General features: G+C 49.9%; 1 long non-coding RNA gene across 1 annotated transcript; it reads left to right on the forward strand.

Annotated features, from left to right (window-relative positions):
* Nucleotides 1-5361: 5361 nt before the first annotated feature.
* LOC127479818 (uncharacterized) lies at nucleotides 5362-21556 on the forward strand. Its single transcript, XR_007907674.1, has 3 exons — nucleotides 5362-5439; nucleotides 19013-19121; nucleotides 21478-21556. It is a non-coding gene; the product is annotated as an uncharacterized LOC127479818 (long non-coding RNA).
* Nucleotides 21557-22593: the final 1037 nt, after the last annotated feature.

Here is a 22593-nt window from a genome sequence, read left to right on the forward strand (position 1 = left end):
GTAAATACGAGGGAAGTGGTTTTTTCTCTCCCACCACACTGGAACATACCCCTTTGATTTGGTGGGAGGGGTTTTAGGCGTTTTTTAGGAATTTTTCAGGCGTTCTGGAGGCGTTTTTCAGACCAGCCATTCCCCTCTTGAGTGGTTTGTCTTGCTGGTTACTGCTGTGCAAACTCCGACATGATATTAGTTTAATTAGAGCTCAGCTCCTTTTAGATGCCATGCAAATGCCCTGCCAGCCTAAATCCCCCTCCTGAAGTTGGCAGATGCAAATTAAATCCTGTGCACCGAAGTGTAATTTGGCTCTGAACCCTCCTAAAGGCCCTCAGTGATTCGGGAGGGGGGGTGGAGAGGAATTAGTCTTAAGCTGCATTTGTTGCTTTCTCCTCCCTTAATTTGTTTATCTCGATGCTGCTGGAGCAATACTGAATGGAGACAAATTGCCAAGTGACACAAATGACTGAGAGCCAGGGTTTTACTGTTACATTTTGGAGCTGGGAAGGACAGAGGGCCAGTGTACCTGAAATAATGGGAAATAATGGGCCATCTGCCACTTGGTGTTCCCAGTGACCAGGGCCAGGAGGTCCCTCCTGCCCTCACACAAGGCCTGGGGTGATTCCAGGCACTTTGAGAGTCCTGTTTGCCACTAAAAATCCTTGGTTTAGCTCTTCCATCCTTGCCTTTATGGGGGATTTTGGAATCCTTATCCCACTGGAGCTCTCCCTGCTCGTGCACTGAGCTGGTTCCCCCCACAAGCTCCTTCTCTGCCCCCAGAAGGTCTTGATGGAAACCCCATCATTGTACAGCCCTGCAATAATTTTGTTTAGCATTCCAAAAAGTGTCACAGTGAGGATCTGAAGGAGACTGTCCTGGGGGGAAAGGCTCAGAGAATTGGGATTCTTCAGCCTGGAGAAGAGAAGCTTTGGGGTGACCCAGTTGTGGCCTTGCAGTGCCTGAAGGAGCTGCAAGAAAGGTGGAGAGAGACTAATTCCAAGGGCCTGGAATGACAGGAAAAGAGGGAATGGCTCAAACTGCCAGAGGGCAGGGATAGATGGGCTTTTATCACATTCACCTACTGCTCCTATACAGCCAATATACAAAAATCTATATATAAGGGGGTGTGTACAACCAGCTGACAAAAAAGAGGGACAGGGACTTATTTCATGGGCAGATGGTGACAGGACAAAGTGGAATGCTTTTAAACTAAAAAAAAGGAAAGACTGAAATTAGATCTTGGGGAGAAATTGTTCCCTGGGAGGGTGGGGAGGCCCTGGCACAGGGTGCCCCATCCCTGGAAGTGTCCAAGGCCAGGTTGGAGCAACCTGGAATAGTGGAAGGTGTCCCTGCCCGTGGCAGGGGGTTGGAATGAGATGCTCTTTAACATCCCTTCCAGCCCAAACCCTCCTGTAATTTTTGATTCTGTGATTTTAGCACTGCACAAAGCTTTTCCCACACAGGTACCACTTCCAGCGTCCCCTTTTTCTTTTTCCTTGACTGCATTTGCTTGGAAGTTGATGCCTGTGATTCTTCAGGCCAAACACCATCCCGTGAGTCTGCTCTGAGCCAATCAATCCCTTCCCTCCATCCACTGCAATTAAAGCCAGAAGTGCTTTAAACCAGCCCCAGCAGATTAATTACAGCCCATAATCAGCATTTTTCTTCGTTGCTCTTAGATCAGACAGCAATCTAGCCTGAGTAGTTTTGCTTCCCTGAAATGTTTCTGCAGCCTTCATTTCAGAGGCTCCCTTTCCTCCCCTCTTCTTCCCATCTCTGGTGATTCATTCCCAGCCTGAATTCCAAGTGTACCTTCCTCTGAGCAGCAGGAGGACAATCCCCCTGCACAAATCCCTCCTGTCCCACACTCACCAACTGGCTCCCAGCCAGGACCTGCAGGTTGTTTTGGTTTTTTTTTTTTACCACAAGAGGCGATTTTAGAGCCTCCCATGTGCTGTTTTGTGGGAATGAGTCAAACCAGGAGGATCTGGAGGTAACAGGCACTTCAATCCCTGCTTTTCAGCAGAACATTCCAACAGCTGAGCAAATAAGTGCCTTTCAATTACAGGCTTGTTGCAGACACTCCCTGCTTATGTTTTACAACAATGATCTTGGATCAAGAGGTTTGCAGCTAAAGGGATAAACATTTAGCCCAGATAAGCAGATTTGTAGAAATTATTGTTATCCTGAGCCAGTTGGATTCATTAGGACCCAGCAGTGGACAGCTCTTGAAATCTGACAGGGATAAATTTATCCCACCAAAGGGAAATCTGCTAAGGGATGAGGCTGAATTATGTTATATTCATAACAGCATTTCCTTCTGGCGTTTGAGATGGCAAAAATAAGCAGGTGAGGGAAAACATTTTCTTCAGGAGTCTCCCTGCCCTCAACAAAGGGAGATTTTTTGGGTCCTCCCAGCAGCAGAAACGGGGTAGGAAGGATTCAGACCCAAAGTGCAGTGGGATCCTGGACATTTAGGTGTGGGCTGGAGGGATGGACAACAAAAAGAGATGCAGAAGTTCAGAGCTGATGCTGATCCTGAAGCACTGGGATGATTTTCAGTGAATTTTGGTAACAGTTGGACCATTTTGCTGCAACCCAGAGACTTCTTTAATCCCAGCAATGGGCTCTGGTATCTTATTTCAAGACTTCTACCTTTAGTATTCTGACCAATTTTATATTTGTTTATATCTCTTTCTCCCTCTGTTTCTCAGTCTCCCTCTCCTCTCTGCCTCAGTCCTGTCCTTCTGTTTCCATAAGTAAATTTTTTTGGATGGAGAAGAATTATTTAGGGACAGGGGTGCCCTGTGCAGGGGGTGCCCAGCTCCTTGGGCACAAAGTCACCTAGAAAAACTTCATCCATCACACTGTTCCCATCTTTTAATCTTTGGATTGGCCAAAGAAGGCCACTGAAATAAAGCACAGACAAGGGTGGGCAGCAAAGCATGCACTTATCCCAGAATTAGAGCCAGGAATATATGGGTGATCCATCACAGTTATGGCATGTTCTCCTTGTGGTTACTTGATATATAATGCCCCCAATCAATAGCTGAAGAGAGGGGAGAGAAGAAAGGGATTTGATTTAATATTTGTCCAGGCTTTGTAGAGGAATAATATTTATTGCAACATAAAAAAACCAAATTTAGCCTCTGGCTTAATAGCCAATTGGTGCCTGTGATAATGCTGGGATCATATTTACTGTGCATCCTAATCCAGTGGCATTATTATCCAGGTACCTGCTCAGCCATGTCAGGCTGGAGAGCAGCACACATTTGCTCCTGACTCGTGAACCACTTGCTCAAGGAAACATTTTCCTTCTTGCATTTAATATTTTGAGCCCCTCAGAGGGTTGCAAACAACCCTGGAGAGCAGCAGGGAGGTCTCAGGGCCTGCTTTGGCCTGGCCCTGGATGTATCCGAGGGAATTACAGATGGGATGTTTCTGGTGGGTCCAGAAGTGCCAATAACACCTGGATGGGTCTGTTTGCCCTTTGCTGCTGTGCTGGAGATATTATATGATGGAATCACACTGGGTTTTTCTTTCTCTCTTGCCTTCCTGGATCCCTCAGATCCAGCTCCTTCCCGTTCTGGGCCACGGGAGCTGCTCAAGCTTCACCCCCAGCTCTCAGATTTTGCCCAGCTCCTCTCCACACTGCAAGGGATGATGCTACAGCAAGAGGAGGCAGAGGATCCATTCCAAATAAAACTCTTCCAAAGGCTGGGCAGAGCCTTGCAGAAGTTTGATATGTTGTGCCTTTTTATTCACGGTCAACTAAGCCCAGCTTAACTTCAGCTCCCAATCCCAGTTCTTGGCCAAAAAAGGGTGGAAAAGGGTAAATATTAGTGAATTCAGACCTCAGCTTCAGGAAATCAGGACACAGGATCAGGTGTTTTGATGCTGATTTCAGCAATTTGAGGGTTTAGCCAGACAACTGTCCCCAGAATCAGGTTTGCTTTAGCTTAGGGCAAGGCTCTGCTCCCAGATTCTCAACAGATCAGCTGACTCTGCAGAATTTGGCCAGAATTCGGCCAGAATTCACATTTCTGAGCTTTCTGATGCTTTTAAGTTCTGGCCAGGTCAAAGGAAAGCAAAAGGTGACATCCTTGAGGGTGTTGGGACATTTGGATTCACAACTTCCAGCACAATTCCCGTGGGGAGGGCAGAGATTTCCATCTGCATTTGACAAGAAAATCAACAGCCACCTTCCCCTCAGCCCTCTGTCTTCCATGGACATTCCATACCCTCCTAAAAAGCCCGGAAGTCCTGCTCAGAGAAAGGACTAAGCTCGAGGATGGAGGAAAAAACTCGGATTTACGACACACAGTTCACAGGAGTTTTCCTGCAGGATCCCAATATTTCCTCCCTCCTTGCACAGGACACAAGAGTGCCATGGGAATTTTGCCAAAGGGTTGACCTTTTGAACGAGCACACCTTGGAAAATGGGAATTCCAGCTTAGGAATTACTCCACATCATCCAAATAATTCCTGGGATATCTTCTGGCCTTCAGCCTCGTTGCCCACCAGCCTGGAATTTATGCCATCAAAGTGCAGGGTTCTCACTGAATATCTTTTTTAGACCAAGTTTGTGGCAATCCAGGTAAAAAAATGCAAAAGGCAGGACAAAAGTGTCTCCAACAAAACCCGTGACCCACCTGGAATTTCACATTTACTCTCAGGGGCAAGAAACTTTACTTTTCATATTTACTTTCACGGGCAAGGAACAAATATCTCCACGACAGGAAAGCTGCTGAAGACAGTTCAAAAATAAATATGCTCTGTGTCACCGTGGGCCACTGAGAGATCCTTCACAACAACACAAATCAGCTCATTTTTCCTCCCAGCAAATGTCAGATGTTTCAGGAATGGTTTGTTCTGTTGATTATTTCTCTTAAATGAGTCCCATTATAATTAAGAAGCTTGTTATCAGGAGTTAATCCCTCTCTGCAATCTCCCCAGGCTTTGAAAAAAGCCCAAAAAACTGTTGATCTCAATCTTGGCATTGTGTTCAGTCTCCTAAAAATCCAACTCAGGGGAGACAAAGCCCCATCAGCGTTCCTGAGGTCGGAAATGAATGTGTGTTTATTGCAACAATAGCTGTATTTCCAGCCTTTCACGGCTCCAGGAGCAAAACACAGGAATTTCTCCGGCAATAAAACCCCCCAGATGTCTCCCCTGAACGCAGCTCACTGTATTCCTTTCAGTCACCTCCCCACTAATTAATTTTTCTCTTATCACAAAAGCCATTTCGGAGAAAGGCAGCAAAAACAAAAACAAAAACAAAAACAAAAAACAAAACAAACGACCTGCTTTTCCCACCGTGCTGATCCCAGGATCTCAGGCTGGCTCATCCAGAGGCAGATTCCAAAAGGAGAAGTCACTTGAGACCCCTCTGCTGAAGGAGGGGAGCAGCTCCCTCCGTCCTCCTGCACACGCAGAGATAACAAGGTGGGTGGGTGTTTTCCCCTCCTCAAACTAACATTTCCCTGTAACAACAAAAGCAGGGGGATAAATAGGAAGAAGGCACACGTGGTGTTTGGGATAACAGGCAATTAAAGGACTAAAAAGCCCAGACATTTCCATGGGAAAAAGGGGCATTGAAATCGCTGAGCCATCCATGGCTTTGAAAGGAGGGGATTTATCTCTTCACTCAACCCCAGCGTTCAGGACCCAGACAGACCTTTGAGCGGCTGGAATTGTTTCAGCTGGAGATGTGCTCCTGCCAGGGAAGGTTTTGTTATTCCAGGGAGTGAAAAGGACCTTCCTAAACCTTGTTGTCATTGCCCTGGGTGGTGGAGCTGCCTGGGGAGGGAGAGGTGGGGAGGGAAGATCATTGCAGGGAGGTGTGTGAGCCCCATCAGCCTGGTCTCATCTAGACAGAGTCTGATCTGGACATGTTTAGTCCTAATAGAGCCTGACCTGGAGATGTTGATCCCTAATGGGATGGGACCAACCCTCCCGTGTTCTCATTTCACTTGACTGAGCCCTTCTGTGGCTGGAGGGCTTCACCAGGAGAAAGTCATTCCTTGCAGTAGGACCAGCAGTAAAACTGAGCCCTTTCAAGGGATCCCAGGATCACTGAGGTTGGAAAAGAACTCCAAGATCATCAAGCCCACCCTGTGCCCGATGCCCACCTCGTCCCCCAGCCCAGAGCACTGAGTGCCACAGCCAGGCCTTCCTTGGACACCTCCAGGAGTGGGGACTCCAAACCTCCCTGGGCAGCCCCTTCCAGTGCCTGACCACCCTTTCCATGAAGAAATTCCTGCTGATGTCCAACCTGACCCTCCCCTGGCACAGCCTGAGGCCGTTCCCTCTCCTCCTGTCCCTTGTTCCCTGGGAGCAGAGCCCGACCCCCCCCGGCTCCCCCCTCCTGTCAGGGGGTTGCAGAGCCAGAAGGTCCCCCCTGAGCCTCCTTTTCTCCAGGCTGAGCCCCCCCAGCTCCCTCAGAGTTACAAGGTCCTTGCAGAAAGGCCTCCAACAAGATTTATGGGATGCAAAGTCTTCTGCTGAACGACTGTCACTCTTCCTACATCCCTTTTTAAGCACATCTGTTATTTTTGCCATCAGTGGACAGGCACAGCCAGATATACTGGGGGAAGAGAAATTCCAACCAGCACCTTGCTGCCTGTCTCTCTTTAAGCAGCAGCTTTTTGAACATTACTCTTCTCCCAGCCACGAAGACAAGAGGACTGATTGCTTTTTCAGAGCGAGCTGAGAGTCCTGGTTGAGTCCTGTCTGATCCCAACCGGCTGGAGAGGAGCTTAGAGAACACCCTCAGCTCCTGGGAGGATGGCACAGGATGGGAATTGGACAACAGCCACAATTCCACACAGGGGTGAGGTCTGAGGGAGGCAACACTTTGACACTGCTCTGTTTTCATCGAGTCAGAGAAGTTTCATCAAGGCAGTGGCTTGATTTTTCTCATTTCTGGACGATGATGTTCACCCTTGATTTACCTTTTGGCCCTTGCATTTGCAGTACTTGAGGATTCTTTTAGAGTTGGGACTAAAGATGGCCAAAAAAAGAAAAAAAAAGAAAAGGCTTATGCTTAAAGGATTCAAAGACACAAAGCAAATAAACCCCCAAAAATCAGCCAGTGGAGGGGATCAATCAGGGACAATTCCAGCCTGAAAGATGGAACTTTGGGAAAGGAGGAAACTGGAAAGAGTTTTCTGAGCTGAACATCTGGTCAGAGATAAACCCTCCAATATTCATATGACAGTTTTCTCTTTACAGGGGACAAGAATTACCCAGCAGTGGGGTTTGCTGCGGGTTCCCACAGCTCCACTGCTGCCTTTTGTCCTCTCAGGGGCTTTAACTGTGATTTTAGTGGGGTTTTTCCCCCATGTTTGAATCCTGTGCCATTGTCATGGATGAAGGAGTTCCAGAAGGATCTAAATGTGTGTCCAGAAGTGCAGCCTCCCAGACCAGGACCGAGTTCCACCAGCTTTTTCCAGCACTAAACCTTCCTCTGCAGCTCAGCCCTGCAAAGGGCACAGCTGAGACCTGGTGGCTCTGACCTGTGCTCCCTCTGCAAACCTTCACAAGCTCATAATTTATTAAACTCATCCCGCAGAATGCTCAGAATTTAGTTATGCCCTTCAAATCAGGAGTGCCCCTGTGAAATGGGGCCGTGGTGGTTGTACCTTCCCTGATTTCTGTAATAAAGCCCATTTGCCTTGGCTGAGTTTTCACATGCAGATGCAGCAGGTCTCTGTTATTCCTCCAGCTGCAAAAAGGAAAATGCCAGGAGGTGAATTTTTTTTGGAAATTACTTTTTTTTTTTATTGGCATTTTCATTTTTTTCTTGGTTTTTTTTTTTTTTTTCAAGATAAACATCATCTGGTTCCCATTACTCAGTCGGCCACGCAGGAAATGGGAATCAGGTTTTGTTGGTATTATTTTTCTCCCAGGGATTAACAAGGATAATATTTATCCAGGCATCAGGAGATTGGTACAAACCCCTCAGGCTGTGGCAGAGAGGAGGAGAACCATGAGCAGGATCACATCTCAGTGGTGGAAGGGCATGGAAAGGGCATCATTTCGGGTACTGGCACTGGGTTACTCTGAGCCAAATCATCCTGTGCAGCTCCCCAGAAAGGGGACATTACTCCAAAAGAGATTCCAGCAGAGTTACCCCTGTGATCAGCTGGTGGGGGCTGAACATTGGGGGCCAAATGTGTTCCAGCAGAGAGAAAAAGGGAGAAACTGCCCTTGAGAGAAAAGACTGGAGTTCTTTTAAGTCTCTGTTAGTCCCACCTGGTTTACGTGTTTCTGAGGATGAAAATCAGTGTGGTGGTGCTGGTTGGGGATCCCAGCTCCCACCAGAGGTGCTTTTGTGAGGAACAACCACCCCACCTGCACCATCCACTCCTCAGGGTGGGTTTTGGCTCTCAAGCATCTCACTTAAGAGGTCAGGCCAGTTGGCCTCTGTCAACAGCAAGGTGTGGGATCTTCAGCCAGGGTCAGACTATTTGAGGACCTGAGTTGGCCTCTGTAGGGCCTCCTGCTGCTTTCACTGGCTCAGGGGGAATATTGGGATTTATCTCACAATGAGGCAGGAATGGGGGATCCCAGCCTGGAATAATTGTGCAGGTCCTGCCTCCATCTCCTTTCACTGCAGAGGGATCCTGCACAAAATCAGCCACAGAATCACAGGCTGGTTTGGGTTGGAAGGGAGCTTAAAAACCTGGTTCCACCCCCTGCCAGGGGCAGGGACACCTTCCACAAGCCCAGGTTGCTCCAACCTGGCCTTGGACACTTCCAGGGATTCCAGGGGCAGCCACAGCTTCTCTGGGCAACCTGTGCCAGGGCCTCCCCACCCTCCCAGCCAAGAATTCCTTCCCAATATCCAATCCAAAGCTATTCCCTTTCAATTTAAAGCCATATTCTTCTTCCTACCATTTATGACCAAGGGGATGCTTCCTCCAAGAATTGTAACCAAAAGCAGGGAATAAAGGGGATGGGGTGAGTGATCCCAAACAGGGCTCTGATGTGGAGTCCACGGGTGTGACCCCATCCCTGAATCCCTGTGCTGGGGCTGCTCTAGTTCAAAGTGCCAGGATAACTATGAGTGATAATCAGGTTTTAACCACACCCCTCTGGCACCAAACCTCAACCATTTTCCCTTGTTGTGTCCTCCCAGTCCCCCCCCCAGCCACAGCCTCTCTGATCCATGGGGTCTGTGTCGGGTGGGGAGCAGTGAAGGAGAGAAACCTCGTGGCTTTAGAGACAGGAGCTGTGATTGATGCCTGCAACGCCCCCACAAATCACAGAGCTCACTGAAACTCCTGTAATTGAGGGGAGGAATGAGAAGTGAAACATTATGTTCATGTCACTTGTGATGGCTCTTGGAATGAGACAAATATTATGCAATCAGTTCAGACAGCAGGACACAGCAGAGAGGCCACACACTGAGATTAGAAACACTGTGGGCCCAAAACTGTCCATTCCCAGGGCTGGCATGACAGGACTGATCAAAACCAGGCAGCAGCCTCTGCCCCAAGAGACTCCTCAGAGGATACACCAAAGGCAGAGCATCCCTCTCAGATTTAATTGCTTTGAAACATTTTCCATTCTTCCTGAACAAAGATTTTTTTTGTCTGAGCCAACCTCCTTCCAGGTCAACAGGACATCAACTTTGTGACTGACTTTAATGAGGTTTTGTTCATGCTCTGAAAAGTGGAGCCTGCACTGAGGAAAGCCTGAATGCTCCTAATTCCCAATTACTCTCACTGCAGAGGTGGGTCCAGCCCCTGGAGAGGACTGGCTGACCCTGTGCTGAGGGGCTCCCTGGCCAGTTTGGGATGGAAAAACAACTGCCTGGTCCCATCTGTAGTGCCTGGCCACTCGTGTGCCTCCTGGACGAGGTCCTGCAGGGGGACAAATGCTTCAGTTTTAACTCCCAGGAGACCTAAACCCAAGTTTTATTGCCTTTGTCAGCAGCATCTCAGAGCATTTAAGCAGAATATTGTCCCCTCTCCTGCACCAAGAGAAGCCTCACACAGAAATACAGGAGGTGGGTGTGGGATGGGCTCTTCCTCTCCCAGTGCTGTGGGGATGGGAGTGGAGGCACTGAGGTAATATAAAAAGGATATAAAGTTGTTAGGGAGGGTCCAAAGGAGACCTACAAAGATGGAGAAGGATCTGGAGGGGCCATGGGAGGGGCAGCTGAGGGCACTTGGGGTGTTCTTCCCCCAGAGGCTGGTTGGGCACTGCCCAGGCTCCCCAGGGCAGTGGGCACAGCCCCAAGGCTGCCAGAGCTCCAGGAGGGTTTGGACAACAGGATGGGATTGTTGGGGTGTGCAGGGCCAGGGCTTGGACTGGATGATCCTTGGGGGTCCCTCCCAGCTCGGGATATTCCATGATTCTATGTTAATGTGGGAAACCTTCTCGTGGATCCCGTGGATCCTCACTGCAGTGACCCAGGGGAGGGGAGATGTTCCTCTCCACATCTTCTGGTGCTTGGCCAAGGAGGGGGACCTGGGCTCTCCCCTGCTCCCTCTGTACCTCCCTGGGTCTGCTGGGTGCCAGGGGGACCTGGCCCAGCTCTCAGAGGTGGTGCTGCAGGGTGAGGGTGCAAAGCCCTTGCTGGCAGCAGCCAGAGAGCTCCTGGAAGGAGGGTGGAGTAAGAACCGTCTCAGGCCCTCAGGGGCTGCACTGCACCCGTTAATCAACTTTATGAAAACCTCTGGGGTCAAGAGAGTAATAAAATAATGGAGGACAAGCCCACGCTGCCTCTTTGCACTTTCCACCTCTCTAGTCATTCTATCCTTCCTTCCCACAAAATCAGCTCCCTTTGGCCTGACCTTGCCAGCGACAGCTCAGCTCAGCCTGGCGAAATGAAGATGATTTGTCCCCCTTCACGTCGCCGCCTTCGCGCTCCCGGCGCTCCTGGGACGTGTTTGCTCCCAGCTCAGGGCTCCCTAATTGTGTTCCAGGGGAGACAAACCCCAGGATTAAAACTCAAACACTCAGGTGGCAGGGACCCCGAGGCTGCAAACTCAATCTTCCCGAGGGATTTAATTGGGGGATCTGTTGGATGCAAGAGCTGCCCCCACCCCTCTGCCCCTCCTTCTCCCACCCCCCCCCCCCCCAGCAACCTCCTCGTTGCTTAAAAATATTCAGCGAGGCTCCAGCAAAGTGAGTGTTGTATTATTGTTGCCAGGGGTGACATTAGATGAGAATTATATGAAACAATAAGGGCGCTGGAGGATAATCCGTTTGACATTTGGAACATGTTCCCGGCGCTCGGCGCTGCTCGGAACGTCCTCGCCACGGAACCGTCTTCATTTCCGTCGCAGTGTTGGGGGCTGTGAGGGCATTTATCTCTCTCTTTAGTCCTCTGGCTGACCATTCTTTGCAAGGCCAAGAGGAAAACCTCTGTTCTGGGGCTGCTGCCCTGGGCAGGGATCAGCTTTGCTTGGTTTTCCCCGCAGGTAAATGTGGGCAGGGAATTTGTGCCGGTACGAGGCTGGTCCGGGTGCTGGTCCTGCTCTTTGAATCATGGAATGGTTTGGGTAGGAGGGACCTTAATCCCATCTCATTCCACCCCCTACCATGGGCAGGGACACCTTCCACTAGCCCGGGTTGCTCCAACCTGGCCTTGGGCACTTCCAGGGATCCAGGGGCAGCCACAGCTTCTCTGGGCAACCTGGGCCAGGACCTCCCCACCCTCACAGCAAAGGATTCCTTCCCACTATTCTGTCTAACCCTGCAAAGAAATCAAGCTCTAACCCTCCCCCCACTGTACCTGCACATCCTGGGCCAAGATTTGAATTTTTGGGAAGCCCAGCCAAAGCAAACCCCAAAATGAAGCAGTTTTAGCTCAGAATTGCACCAGAATGGCAGACACAGACAGTGAAGGAGCGTTTGTGTTCCTGCTTTCCTTCCTCTGGCAAACTGGCCTGGAGGAGCCCACGTGGGTCTCTGGTCATGAGCAGAACATGTACCTACAACAACTGATGCCTGGAAACACAACCTGGTGCTCAGGCACAGAGATCAGCCCCTCCAGGGCTCGGGCACAGCCTGGCACAGACACGGGGCTGGCACCCTGAGCCCCTCTGCAGCACAGCTTCTCCCTGTGCCACCCAGACTGCACACACACAGGCAGTCACAGCCACCAAGTAACCCCCAGATTACTCTGAATTTCCAAAAGACTTCAAGTTCACAACCAGAGCACGCCCAGGAGGAAGAATTTTATATTACTATTCCCATCTACATCCCCATTATCCCATTTGCAGGGGGGGTAAGAGCTCCTTCCCACGGGGTGATGGTGGTGTGGGCACCAAGCTTTGCTGCTTCCTAAATCCTCCTGAATTCTCTCTCCATCTCCAGCAGAACACACAAAGACTGACAATTTCAGGGATAAAAGCCTGACCTCCTAAAAACCAACATCACCCAGTTCAACCCAAGCAGTGAGTCAGCTCCAGTGTTCCTGTATCCACACAAACACGCAGGAGCTCCTCCTCCACAAACTCCATATCCATATTCCAAGTAATTATCTCAATTACTGATCCAACAGGATCATCTCCTTCGCTTGCCAGCTTCCCCACACAGTATCTCCACTCCCATATGCTCAGCCCTGATGCAGCTGAACTGATTTTCCTTCAGACCACTGAGCGAATCAGCTCGGAAATCCCCCGGAAATCAAGCAGCAGATCACTTTTCAGCTGGAAAATGTGCAATATTGTGTCTGAAAGAGATCCAGTGCAGCACAGGCAGCATGGGCTGGGCTGTGCAGAGGCTTTAAAGCTCTTGGGTTAGTGATGATTTTGATGAGAATGGGAGGCTTTGAGAGAGAGAAAAATGTGGGGACGGCGTGCTCGGAGATGGTAGATTTACATTCCAAGGTTCCAACAGCAAAGTCTTCAGTGTGACTGCATTAAAACTGTGTTTGTCATAGAATTATAGAATCACAGGAAGGGACCTTAAAGCTCATCTCATTCCAGCCCCTGCTGTGGGTAGGGACACCTTCCACTAGCCCAGGTTGCTCAGAGCTCCATCCAACACTTCCAGGGCTGGGGAATGTAATCCCCGTGCTTTGTGTTATTTTCCCTTTCAGATCATTCTCTTGCCCTCTCGGCTACATGCTGTGAATTATTCCCTACAAGGACTGTGCATCTCTCCTGAACATTCAGCTCGGTGGTTTGGTTTTACTTTTTCTTTTTTTTTTAAAGTTTCCCGAAGGTTCGTGAACCTGTCGGAGCGTCTGAGGTGATTTGTGGCTCTGACGTGAGCACAGGTGAGACTCAGCTGCTCCCCTGCTTGACATTCCGGGCTTGTTCCTGCTCAAACCTCGGAGCAAAGCTTATGGAACATAAACCTTCCTAAAGTGCCAATGAATCAGAGGTTTGTAAAAATCTTTGCCGAGGGAAACGGCGATGGATCCCCGCACGGATGAGGTTTCCATCCCGACAGACAGCAGCAGGAATGACTCTGCTGCAGGTTCCCACCTCTGAGGGATGGAAAAGAGGCAGGTTTGGGTATTCAGGCTGTGGAAAAGTTGGATTAAGAGCAGGGCTTCAGGAACTGTGTGTCCCCCTGCTCTCCTGGCCCTGGGGCACCGGTGGCTGACACCCACATGGGCTCTGAATTCTGGGTTGCTCCTCCCAAGATCAATCTGATTTATTGAGACCCTGCACAGGCCAGTGAGAAAATGAAAGCTGCTCAGGTGGATGAAGTGATATAAAGAACAAAAGGGCAAATTAAAAAGTCCTTTGGAGCAAAAGGATTAAGAGTTTCTGGTTGGAAAACAGCAAGTGGTAACTTGAGGATGATCGGGAGGAATCCCAGTATGGAAGTTCACTTTCCTGGGAACATTCCTAGGATGACAAATTAGTGCTTTTCTGTGGGAGGGGGGTTGGAAGGGACCTTAAAGACCAGCTTGACTCGTGTCAAAGACCCTGCCATGGGCAGGGACACCTTCCACCAGCCCAGGTTGCTCCAACCTAGCCTTGGACACTTCCAGGGATCCAGGGGCAGCCACAGCTTCTCTGGGCAACCTGTGCCAGGGCCTCCCCACCCTCCCAGCCAACAATTCCTTCCCAATATCCCATCTCTCCCTGCCCTCTGGCAGTGGGAAGCCATTCCCTGTGTCCTGTCCCTCCATCCCTTGTCCCCAGTCCCTCTCCAGCTCTCCTGGAGCCCCTTTGGGCACTGGAAGGGACTCCAAGGTTTCCCTGGAGCCTTCTCTTCTCCAGGTGAACAACAAGGTGAAAGATTTTCCTGTTAAAGTCCAGGCTGGGTTTTCCACTAGGAATTTTTGGGAATGGCAGTGCAAAGGTTGGCTTTCTAAGGTGAGAGCAGCAGAAGCAGCTCCCAAACCTTCCGTGTCCTGGGCCTGAAACCTTTGTAGTGTCCTTTTAACTAAGGATGAAGATAATTAAATTTTGCACTGTGGTTACACCTCAGTAAATATTGTCCATAAAAATCAATTGGCATTTACTGTACTTAAGGTACAATAACGATTCTTATAAATCTAAATTATCCCTATAAATCTAAATTAAATGCCTAGGTTTAAATGTATTTAGGACATTTAATTAATAAAGTGTTACCAAATAACCATTACTAATTTGTTTACTTCGAGCCTGATTTCCATTTCCAAAGGATTTATTTCTCAGCAGTGTGTGTGGGAGGGTGAAAGTGTGTGCAAGGGTTTTAAAAAGCTACTGCAGGTACCAGAAATATTGAGAGATTGCCCAGGAAATTCCCTCATCTTTTTTCCCCGTGGAGAAATGCTGATGTGCTGCAGCCAGAACTTTTCCAAGTCAAAAGTCCATTTTGACTCGGCTGTAATTTGAAGTGTTGGAAAAGTTGTGAAGTTTGAAACCTCCTTTCTTAATTTAAGAAAGCTCTGCTTTGCTGTTTAAGCTGATTTTCCAATTAAAAATTTAATTTAACTCTCAAAGAGAGGAAACAATTAAGGATGAAAAGGTCAAAATCCAACGGAACTGGTGTAAATAAAAGCTCAGACTGGACATAAACACTTGATGGGTTTGTGGAAACGTGGATTTTCACTTCTTTTTCCCTGGGAATTCTCTTGAAATTGCCTTCTGTTGAGGTCTAAAAGGCAAAGTGGCCCATTTGAGGTCCATCAGGGAGCCTGAGACAGGCAAGGATTGAGATTCCTCCTCAGAGTCCAGCTGGGCTCAGCTGGTTTAGGCTGGAAAAACCCAGTTTACATAATCTCGAGCTGGGTTCATTCCCTTCACCTTCCCTTATCCAAACATTGTGATGTTTTCTTTTGAAATGGCATTTTATTGCTCACCATCTTTCCAGACAATTGAACAACAGAGACTTCCCAATCTCCCCCAAACGAAGCAAATGTTTCCTTCAGGCTGCAACAACTTCTCCTTCAGTTTTTGTTTTTGTTTTGTTTTGTTTTGTTTTGTTTTGCTAAAAAGCTGGAAAAAACCCCCACAGTTCCCATCAAGACAACCCCCAAATATTTTGCAACAGCCTCCAGGCCCAGCCAGCTCTGCTCCAAAGGCCCGGCAGGACATTAACCTGTGGATTATTCTCCCCTCCCACCACAATTAACATCATTAGGCTCAGCTCACACAAAGCCAGAGGGTCAAATTCAGAATAAGTGGAGCGTGGTGCATTTTGTGTTGAACCAAATCCTGGATCTACCCCAGTGATTAATTTAGCTAAAAACATATAATTATAGGCAATAAAAAAGGATTTCTTTTGCTGCTGGAAAGTGGCTGAGAGTGTTTCTGTGTGTTCCAGCAGCACCTGGCAGGCTCCAGGCTCTCCTAACACGGCCCAGACTGGCTTAAATTATTAGTCTTAGACTCAGGTTTGGTGGCCTACAAGGTATAACTGGATATTGTCTGTGTGGGGAGGGATGGAGCTGTTGGTGCCCACCCTGGGGGGTTGGACAGATGAGCCTGAGGCTACACTGAGCTCATCCTTTGCACAGGGAGTAAAGCCAGGCTTAGGTGCTAAATAAGCCAGAGTCAAAGGTTGTGGTCAGACATCTCCTATGAGGAAAGGCTGGAAAGTTTGGGGGGTTCCCCTGGAGAAGAGAAGGCTCCAGGGAGAGCTGAGAGCCCCTGGCAGGGCCTGAAGGGGCTCCAGGAGAGCTGGAGAGGGACTGGGGACAAGGGATGGAGGGACAGGACACAGGGAATGGCTTCCCACTGCCAGAGGGCAGGGATAGATGGGATACTGGGGAGCAATTCTTCCCCAGAAGGCCGAGGAGGGACTGGAATGGAATTCCCAGAGCAGCTGTGGCTGCCCCTGGATCCCTGGAAGTGTCCAAGGCCAGGTTGGACAGGGTTTGGAGCCACCTGGGCTAGTGGGAGGTGTCCCTGCCCAGGGAGTGAGGTGAGCCTTAAGGTCCCTCCCAACCCAACCATCCTGTGCTTCTGTGACTCATTTACAACTGTACCAGAGCATTTTAATCAGTGAATCCCTCACACCAGTTGGCCTCCCACTCCCACTGTGGGCAGGGGACTCATTCCATGGTGTCCTACCCCGCAGAGATCCAGTGTCATCCCGGTGAGGGACCCCCCGGATGCCCCAGGCCATTCCCACCCCCCTCCAGCTCCATCCCAGCCTTCCCCCTGCTCTCTGCAACACACCCCAGGGCGAGCTGGAGTTTCCCCTGCAAAACTAAACCTCAAATGGGGCCAGTGCAGCCCCCCCGGGTCCCACAGCCAGAGCTCTGAGCTGAGGGTGCAGCAGGTCCAGCTCCCCCGGGGCTTTTGAGCCACCGTCACATTCACTGGGGAAGAGCAAAGCAAAGGAAAACACCTTCCAGGAAGATGAGGTGCTTCAGAGCCTGTCTGTCCTTTTCCACTTGATTCAGACTGAGTTTGGCAGATGGAAACAAGCTCAGTCCTAAAGAGGTGGAGAAAGCATTCCTCGGGGGGAGCCCGGCGTCCCTGCCGGAACAATTGCTCATCTCTTGGAGTGACATTTGACTTCATCTGTCTAACAAGTTTGATGGGCTCTCAGTGTTTTGGAGTTTGTTTTTTTGTTTGTTTGTTTGTTTTTCTTTTCGTTTTTTTTTCCCCCTGATTGGGCTAATTTATTTGTTTTCATGCTAAGTTTTATTACTTATTGATTTCCCGAGTCAGCCCGAGCCTGGCTCGGTTTTTATCTGCTCCTTGTAATGGAAATGGCTCCCTGGAAGACACACCGTGTCCAGTGGGGTTGCCGGCCAGCCCAGGATCTCCAAACACCGTTAATTACCGTGATTACAACCCTCTGAGGTGACAAATTCACACCTATTGTCCCTCCGGCACCACACCCCTCCCAGTTTGCAGAGTCCGGGTGCTCCAGATGCACTGAGGGCACACTCCAAGGAGACCAGGAGCCAGCAGCATCCAAGCTGTCCTTTAGGAAAGTCCAGAGCTTTGGATTCCCTCGGAAACCCTCTCAGGCAGCGTGAGGAAACCCAGGATCCTGCTCGGATTGCTCCAACACGCTTTTTGAAGGATTTCCAACCATTTCACTCTGATTTGAATCAGAAAAAAGGAAAGTAACAACCCATCTAAGCGTGGTGAGAATGAATACAACCTCTCTGAGCTTCATCTTGTGTTTTTCCAGCAAGAGGTGTCCAAGGAGAAATTGCTTTTCATGGCTGTTTCCAGGAATCCTGCTCTGGTTTCCTGGGGACATGCTGGAGTCCACCAGCCTGTCCTTTCCCAGCACATGGGATTTGTCTCTCACTGGGACAACATGAGCAAAAGGATAAGAGGAAAGAGCCTCAGGGGAGGTTTAGGTGGGATATTAAGGAAGATTTCTTTACCAACCGGGTGGTCAGGCACTGGGACACGTGGGAAAGTGGTGGGATCACCATCCTGGAGGGATTTCAAAGCTGTTTAAAGGTGGCCCCCGGGGACATGGATTAGGGTGGCTTTGGCAGTGCTGGGGGAATGGTTGAATTCCATGGTCTGGGAGGGCTTTTCCAACCCAAATAATTGTGATTCTGTGACACCTTTGTCACTGTGTGATGGGAAGGGAAGGTTTGGGAAGGGAAGGTTTGGGAAGGGAAGGTTTGAGAAGGGAAGGTTTGAGAAGGTTTGGGAAGGTTTGGGAAGGGAAGGTTTGGGAAGGGAAGGTTTGGGAAGGGAAGGTTTGGGAAGGTTTGGGAAGGTTTGGGAAGGGAAGGTTTGAGAAGGTTTGAGAAGGGAAGGTTTGGGAAGATTTGGGAAGGTTTGGAAAGGGTGAGGTGAGCCCTCATTATGCACTTGGCAGCTCCTGCTCTGCTGGGAGGGCTGGGGGGAAAGGAGAAGGTCCCTCCAGCACGGAGGGGAGGGGAGGGATGTTGTGCTCCATCCCACTGCCCCGGTGGCTCAGACATAGACATGTTCCTCAAGAGCATCAGGTGGGACTTCACTGGACATCCCAAGGAGGGCTGGGAACAGACACAGCTCTCCAGGGTGCTCCTGGAAGGAGTGGCATGACAAGAAAGGCCTCTCTAGGAATGCAGACCAGTCCAAACCCTGTCAGGAAGGTGAGGGTTTGGGGGGTAGTTGAGACCCTCCAAACACTCCCCACTTGGAGCTTTCTGACCTTCCTGCTGCCCTTCCACCTCCAGGCAGCTTCCCCTCCCTGCCCCAGAGGTGTCCAGGTCACCTCCAGGCTGAGTCCCCAGGACCTTGGGGGCTCTGCTCAGCAAGGACTAACACCCTGAGTTCCTGCAGCCCTTCCTGCTTTTATCCCCTTCCAGCACTTAGCAGGGGGAATCACACACCCCAAGGGTGACTGGGATGGTTTGTATTTCCATAAGAACCGAGCTTGATTTTCCCCAGCACCAAGATCCCTTCCCAGCATGGAAAAAGGTCCTGAAAACGAGGGGAAAATAATTTACCTCTGCCTTAAAATCCTTCCCACTGTCAGAGGGACTTAAAACTGCAAAAAAACCCCCTTCAGCCTCCCATTCCTCAGCTGCCCACAACGACTGGAATTGTTGATTAGCTGAACATCCAACACTTAAACCCTCCGAGCCTTTATTATTTATTTCTTGGGCAGAGAATTACCACAACGTGTTATTTTTATTTTACAGATCCAGCTTCTGAAACTACTTAAAAAGCTTTCCATCAAAGATGTTCAGTGGTGCTGACAGAACACTGAGGAGGTTTTTGCTGGGGAAAGCCACCATTAATTATCAGACTGTAAGTAGCACTGATAGTGCAAGCATCTGATTTTGATTTAATGTCTAAATAAGCTCACTTACAATGGCAAAGAGCTTCCTGTTTAATTGAAAAGCACTAAGTTTGCTATCTCCCCTTCTTCTTTTCCATTCTGGCCCTGGTCCAGGTGTAGAAATAGAAAGAAACATGAACAGAATGCAAAAAGTCAGTGTGAAAATGCATCAGAGTCACAGGAGGCTGCTGAGCTTTCTGCCAGCACCACTGCTGGGCTGGGTGGGCCGGCTTGTCTCATCCAGGCTGTCCTTGGCCTTCAGCTTCCCTGCACTGCCAGCTCTGCATTCACAACCCTGCCATTCCAGCCCTGCATTCCCAGCCCTGCATTGCCAGCCCTGCCATCCCAGCTCTGCCATTCCAGCCCTTCAATCCCAGCCCTGCATTGCCAGCTCTGCCAATCCAGCCCTGCATTCCCAGCTCTGCATTCCCAGCTCTGCCATTCCAGCTCTGCCATTCCAGCCCTTCAGTCCCAGCCCTGCATTCCCATCCCTTCAATCCCGGCTCTGTTATCCCAGCCCTGCCATCCCAGCTCTGCCATCCCAGCTCTGCCATTCCAGCCCTGCATTCCCAGCCCTGCATTCCCAGCCCTGCATTCCCAGCCCTGCCATTCCAGCTCTGCCATTCCAGCCCTTCAATCCTAGCCCTGCATTGCCATCCCTGCATTCCCAGCTCTGCCATCCCAGCCCTTCCATCCCATCCCTGCATTCCCATCCTTGCCATTCCAGCTCTGCCATCCTAGCCCTTCAATCCCATCCCTGCATTCCCAGCTCTGCCATCCCATCCCTTCATTTCCAGCTCTGCCATCCCAGCTCTGCATTCCCATCCCTGCCATCCCAGCTCTGCCATCCCAGCTCTGCTATCCCAGCCCTGCATTCCCAGCCCTGCAGTGCCAGCTCTGCATTTCCAGCCCTGCATTCCCAGCCCTGCATTCCCATCCCTTCCATGCCAGCCCTGCAGTGCCAGCCCAAGGAGCTGCCCATGAGTGGCACACGCCAGACTGATGTCTCTGCTGAAGGACTCCAGACCTAATGCCCTCTGACAGGCAAAGCTCAGGCCGTTCAGGATTGCAGGACAGATAAAGATAATGATCATTTATGAGAAACAAACCTCCAGAGGAGCCAGTGCCACCCAGCAGAGACTGGGGATGGGAAGGGATGTGAGGGCACAGCGAGGTCACAGCCTGGCCAACATGGAAAAGCTGGACTGGCTATTTAGGGAGAAATAATAGCACCAGTGTGTCTAGACAGAGGTTGGGCTGAGAGAAGCAAACAAGATTTAGACCTTGAAAAAGTCATTATTTCAAGATGAAACTCCAGATTCCTATCTCAGCTCTCATTTTCTCCGAGTGTGTGATTGTGGAGAGCTCAAAGCTGCACTCTTCTGCAGGCCCTGGAAAGCAATTTGCTTAATAGAAGAGGGTTAGTTTGACTTGCTAAGGAACAGTCTCTGAGTAGTGACAGTGCCTGCCCAGCTCCTTCCTCCAAAGCCATCTGGAGTGCAAGGGTTGGGAACATCCAGGCCAGGAAGTAAAAGTGCAGCCTCTGCACTGGGAAAGAAGTGGGAAGAGCAGTGACCACCTTCTTGCCAGGAATTCCAGCAGATTCCTGCACCTAAACCAGAATGAAGACAGGGGGGTGGGGTGGTGGTGTTCAAATTTCTGTTGGAAGGGACTTTAGAGATTATCTCCCTCCACCCCCTGCCATGGGCAGGGACACCTTCCACCAGCCCAGGTTGCTCCAACCTGGCCTTGGACACTTCCAAGGATCCAGGGACAGCCACAGCTTCTCTGGGCAACCTGTGCCAGGGCCTCCCCATCCTCCTTCCCACTTCCCATCTATCCCTGCCCTCTGGCAGTGGGAAGCCATTCCCTGGGTCCTGTCCCTCCATGCCTTGTCCCCAGTCCCTCTCCAGCTCTCCTGGAGCCCCTTCAGGCCCTGCAAGGGGCTTTAAGTTCTCCCTGGAGCCTTCTCTTCTCCAATCTTTTGGACCTGGAATAGCCAAGGATGGAAGAACCCTTTTGACATCCGACAGATTACAACCCCCAAAGTCCTACAGAGATTCCCAGGCAAATCCAGGGCTGATGGGAGGATCCTCCCTGCTGCTCCCTTCCCATGGATGTGCTCGCTGTGCCAAGGAGCTGCAGTGCTGCAGGGATGAGGAGCAGAGCAGCTGCTCACAGCACTTGGAAAAGCAGCTTTGGAAGCCTGAGCTGCTGCAGATTCCTGCAATCCTGCTCAGCCATCTCCCTGCCCCTGGGTATTTATTGATCGGGGTGGGGGGCTGTGACCATGGGCCATAACCCCCTTTTTTTTTTTCCCCCAAGCCATAGGAATCAGGCATCCAGCCCCTCAGCCCTGCATTTCCAGCAGGAACAGGAGTGGAATGAGCAGTGCTGATCCCAAGCAGATGGATGCAGATAAACTGGGATACAGGAGGACCCATTTGCTCCCCCGTGTTCTGAAAACACTGGGAGAAACGAGGTTTTACAAAGCTTCCCTCCCCTTCTTGGAGCTTTTCTTCCACTGCAAGGGCAGGATCTGTCCTTTAGCTTGGGGAGAAAGCAAAGACCTGTTAAAATAGTTGGTTTCCAGGCTTTTTGGTAATTTAAAAGAAAAGATTCTTGGTTTACCTTATTTTTTTTTTTTTTGGTAAAGAAAACTTTTTCTTTTGAAAATTGGAGGTGGGGGGGGAAAGTAATTGCAGACCCAAGGGGAAGTTTTACTTCCAGCTCAAGCACTTTTCCAAAGTGATCATGAAAATAATGGTGAGTTCTAAGCGAGGCTGCTGCAAGCTGGGAAATGGGCAAGTTTCATTTTTTGACACTTTTCAAGGGGACACATCAAACTCTTCCCAAGCACAGCCAGCAGGCACGAGCTGGGATACGTCAGGTAAAGGTTTCAATTGGGTGCTTTGCAGCAGCAGCAGGAAAAGAAGGTTTGGCTCCATCAGAACTCCCTGATTTCTGCCTGAACCGCCCTGGATGTGCCATGGAATGGGATTCTACCTCCACCACGTGTCAGGAGACGCTTCTGAGCTCCTCAGGGGTGAGGAGATCAAACTTGCCTTTTCCAACCACGCTCCCTGTGGGATGTGGTGGGGGGAATGTTGTGCTCAGCTCCCAAGGGCTGAGAGGGAACCAGGAGCTTTTCTGGGGCGTCTGCCTCCTCCTCAACGTCATGTAAAACACAGTGTCATTATTTTCATTTAATAAAGTGGAACAAACTTAAGATGCTTAAGCCTTGATTAGAGGCTTTGATCTCTGCAGGCACGATTAGTGTCCTTCCGTCAGGGGAAGTCACTCTGAGCAGTGGATCTGCTGATTCTGCATAATCCCCCCATTAATTCCCTGTCAGATATTGTGTTTACTGCAAACACATGACAAGCCTTTTCTTCTGCCTTTTTTTCCCCCCCTCCTGAACTGTCCCTGACCCAGCAGTTT

The sequence above is a fragment of the Manacus candei genome, unplaced genomic scaffold (assembly GCF_025592945.1).
Source record: "Manacus candei isolate 608988 ecotype Guabito, Panama unplaced genomic scaffold, ASM2559294v1 h1tg000070l, whole genome shotgun sequence".
Lineage (NCBI taxonomy): Eukaryota > Metazoa > Chordata > Aves > Passeriformes > Pipridae > Manacus > Manacus candei.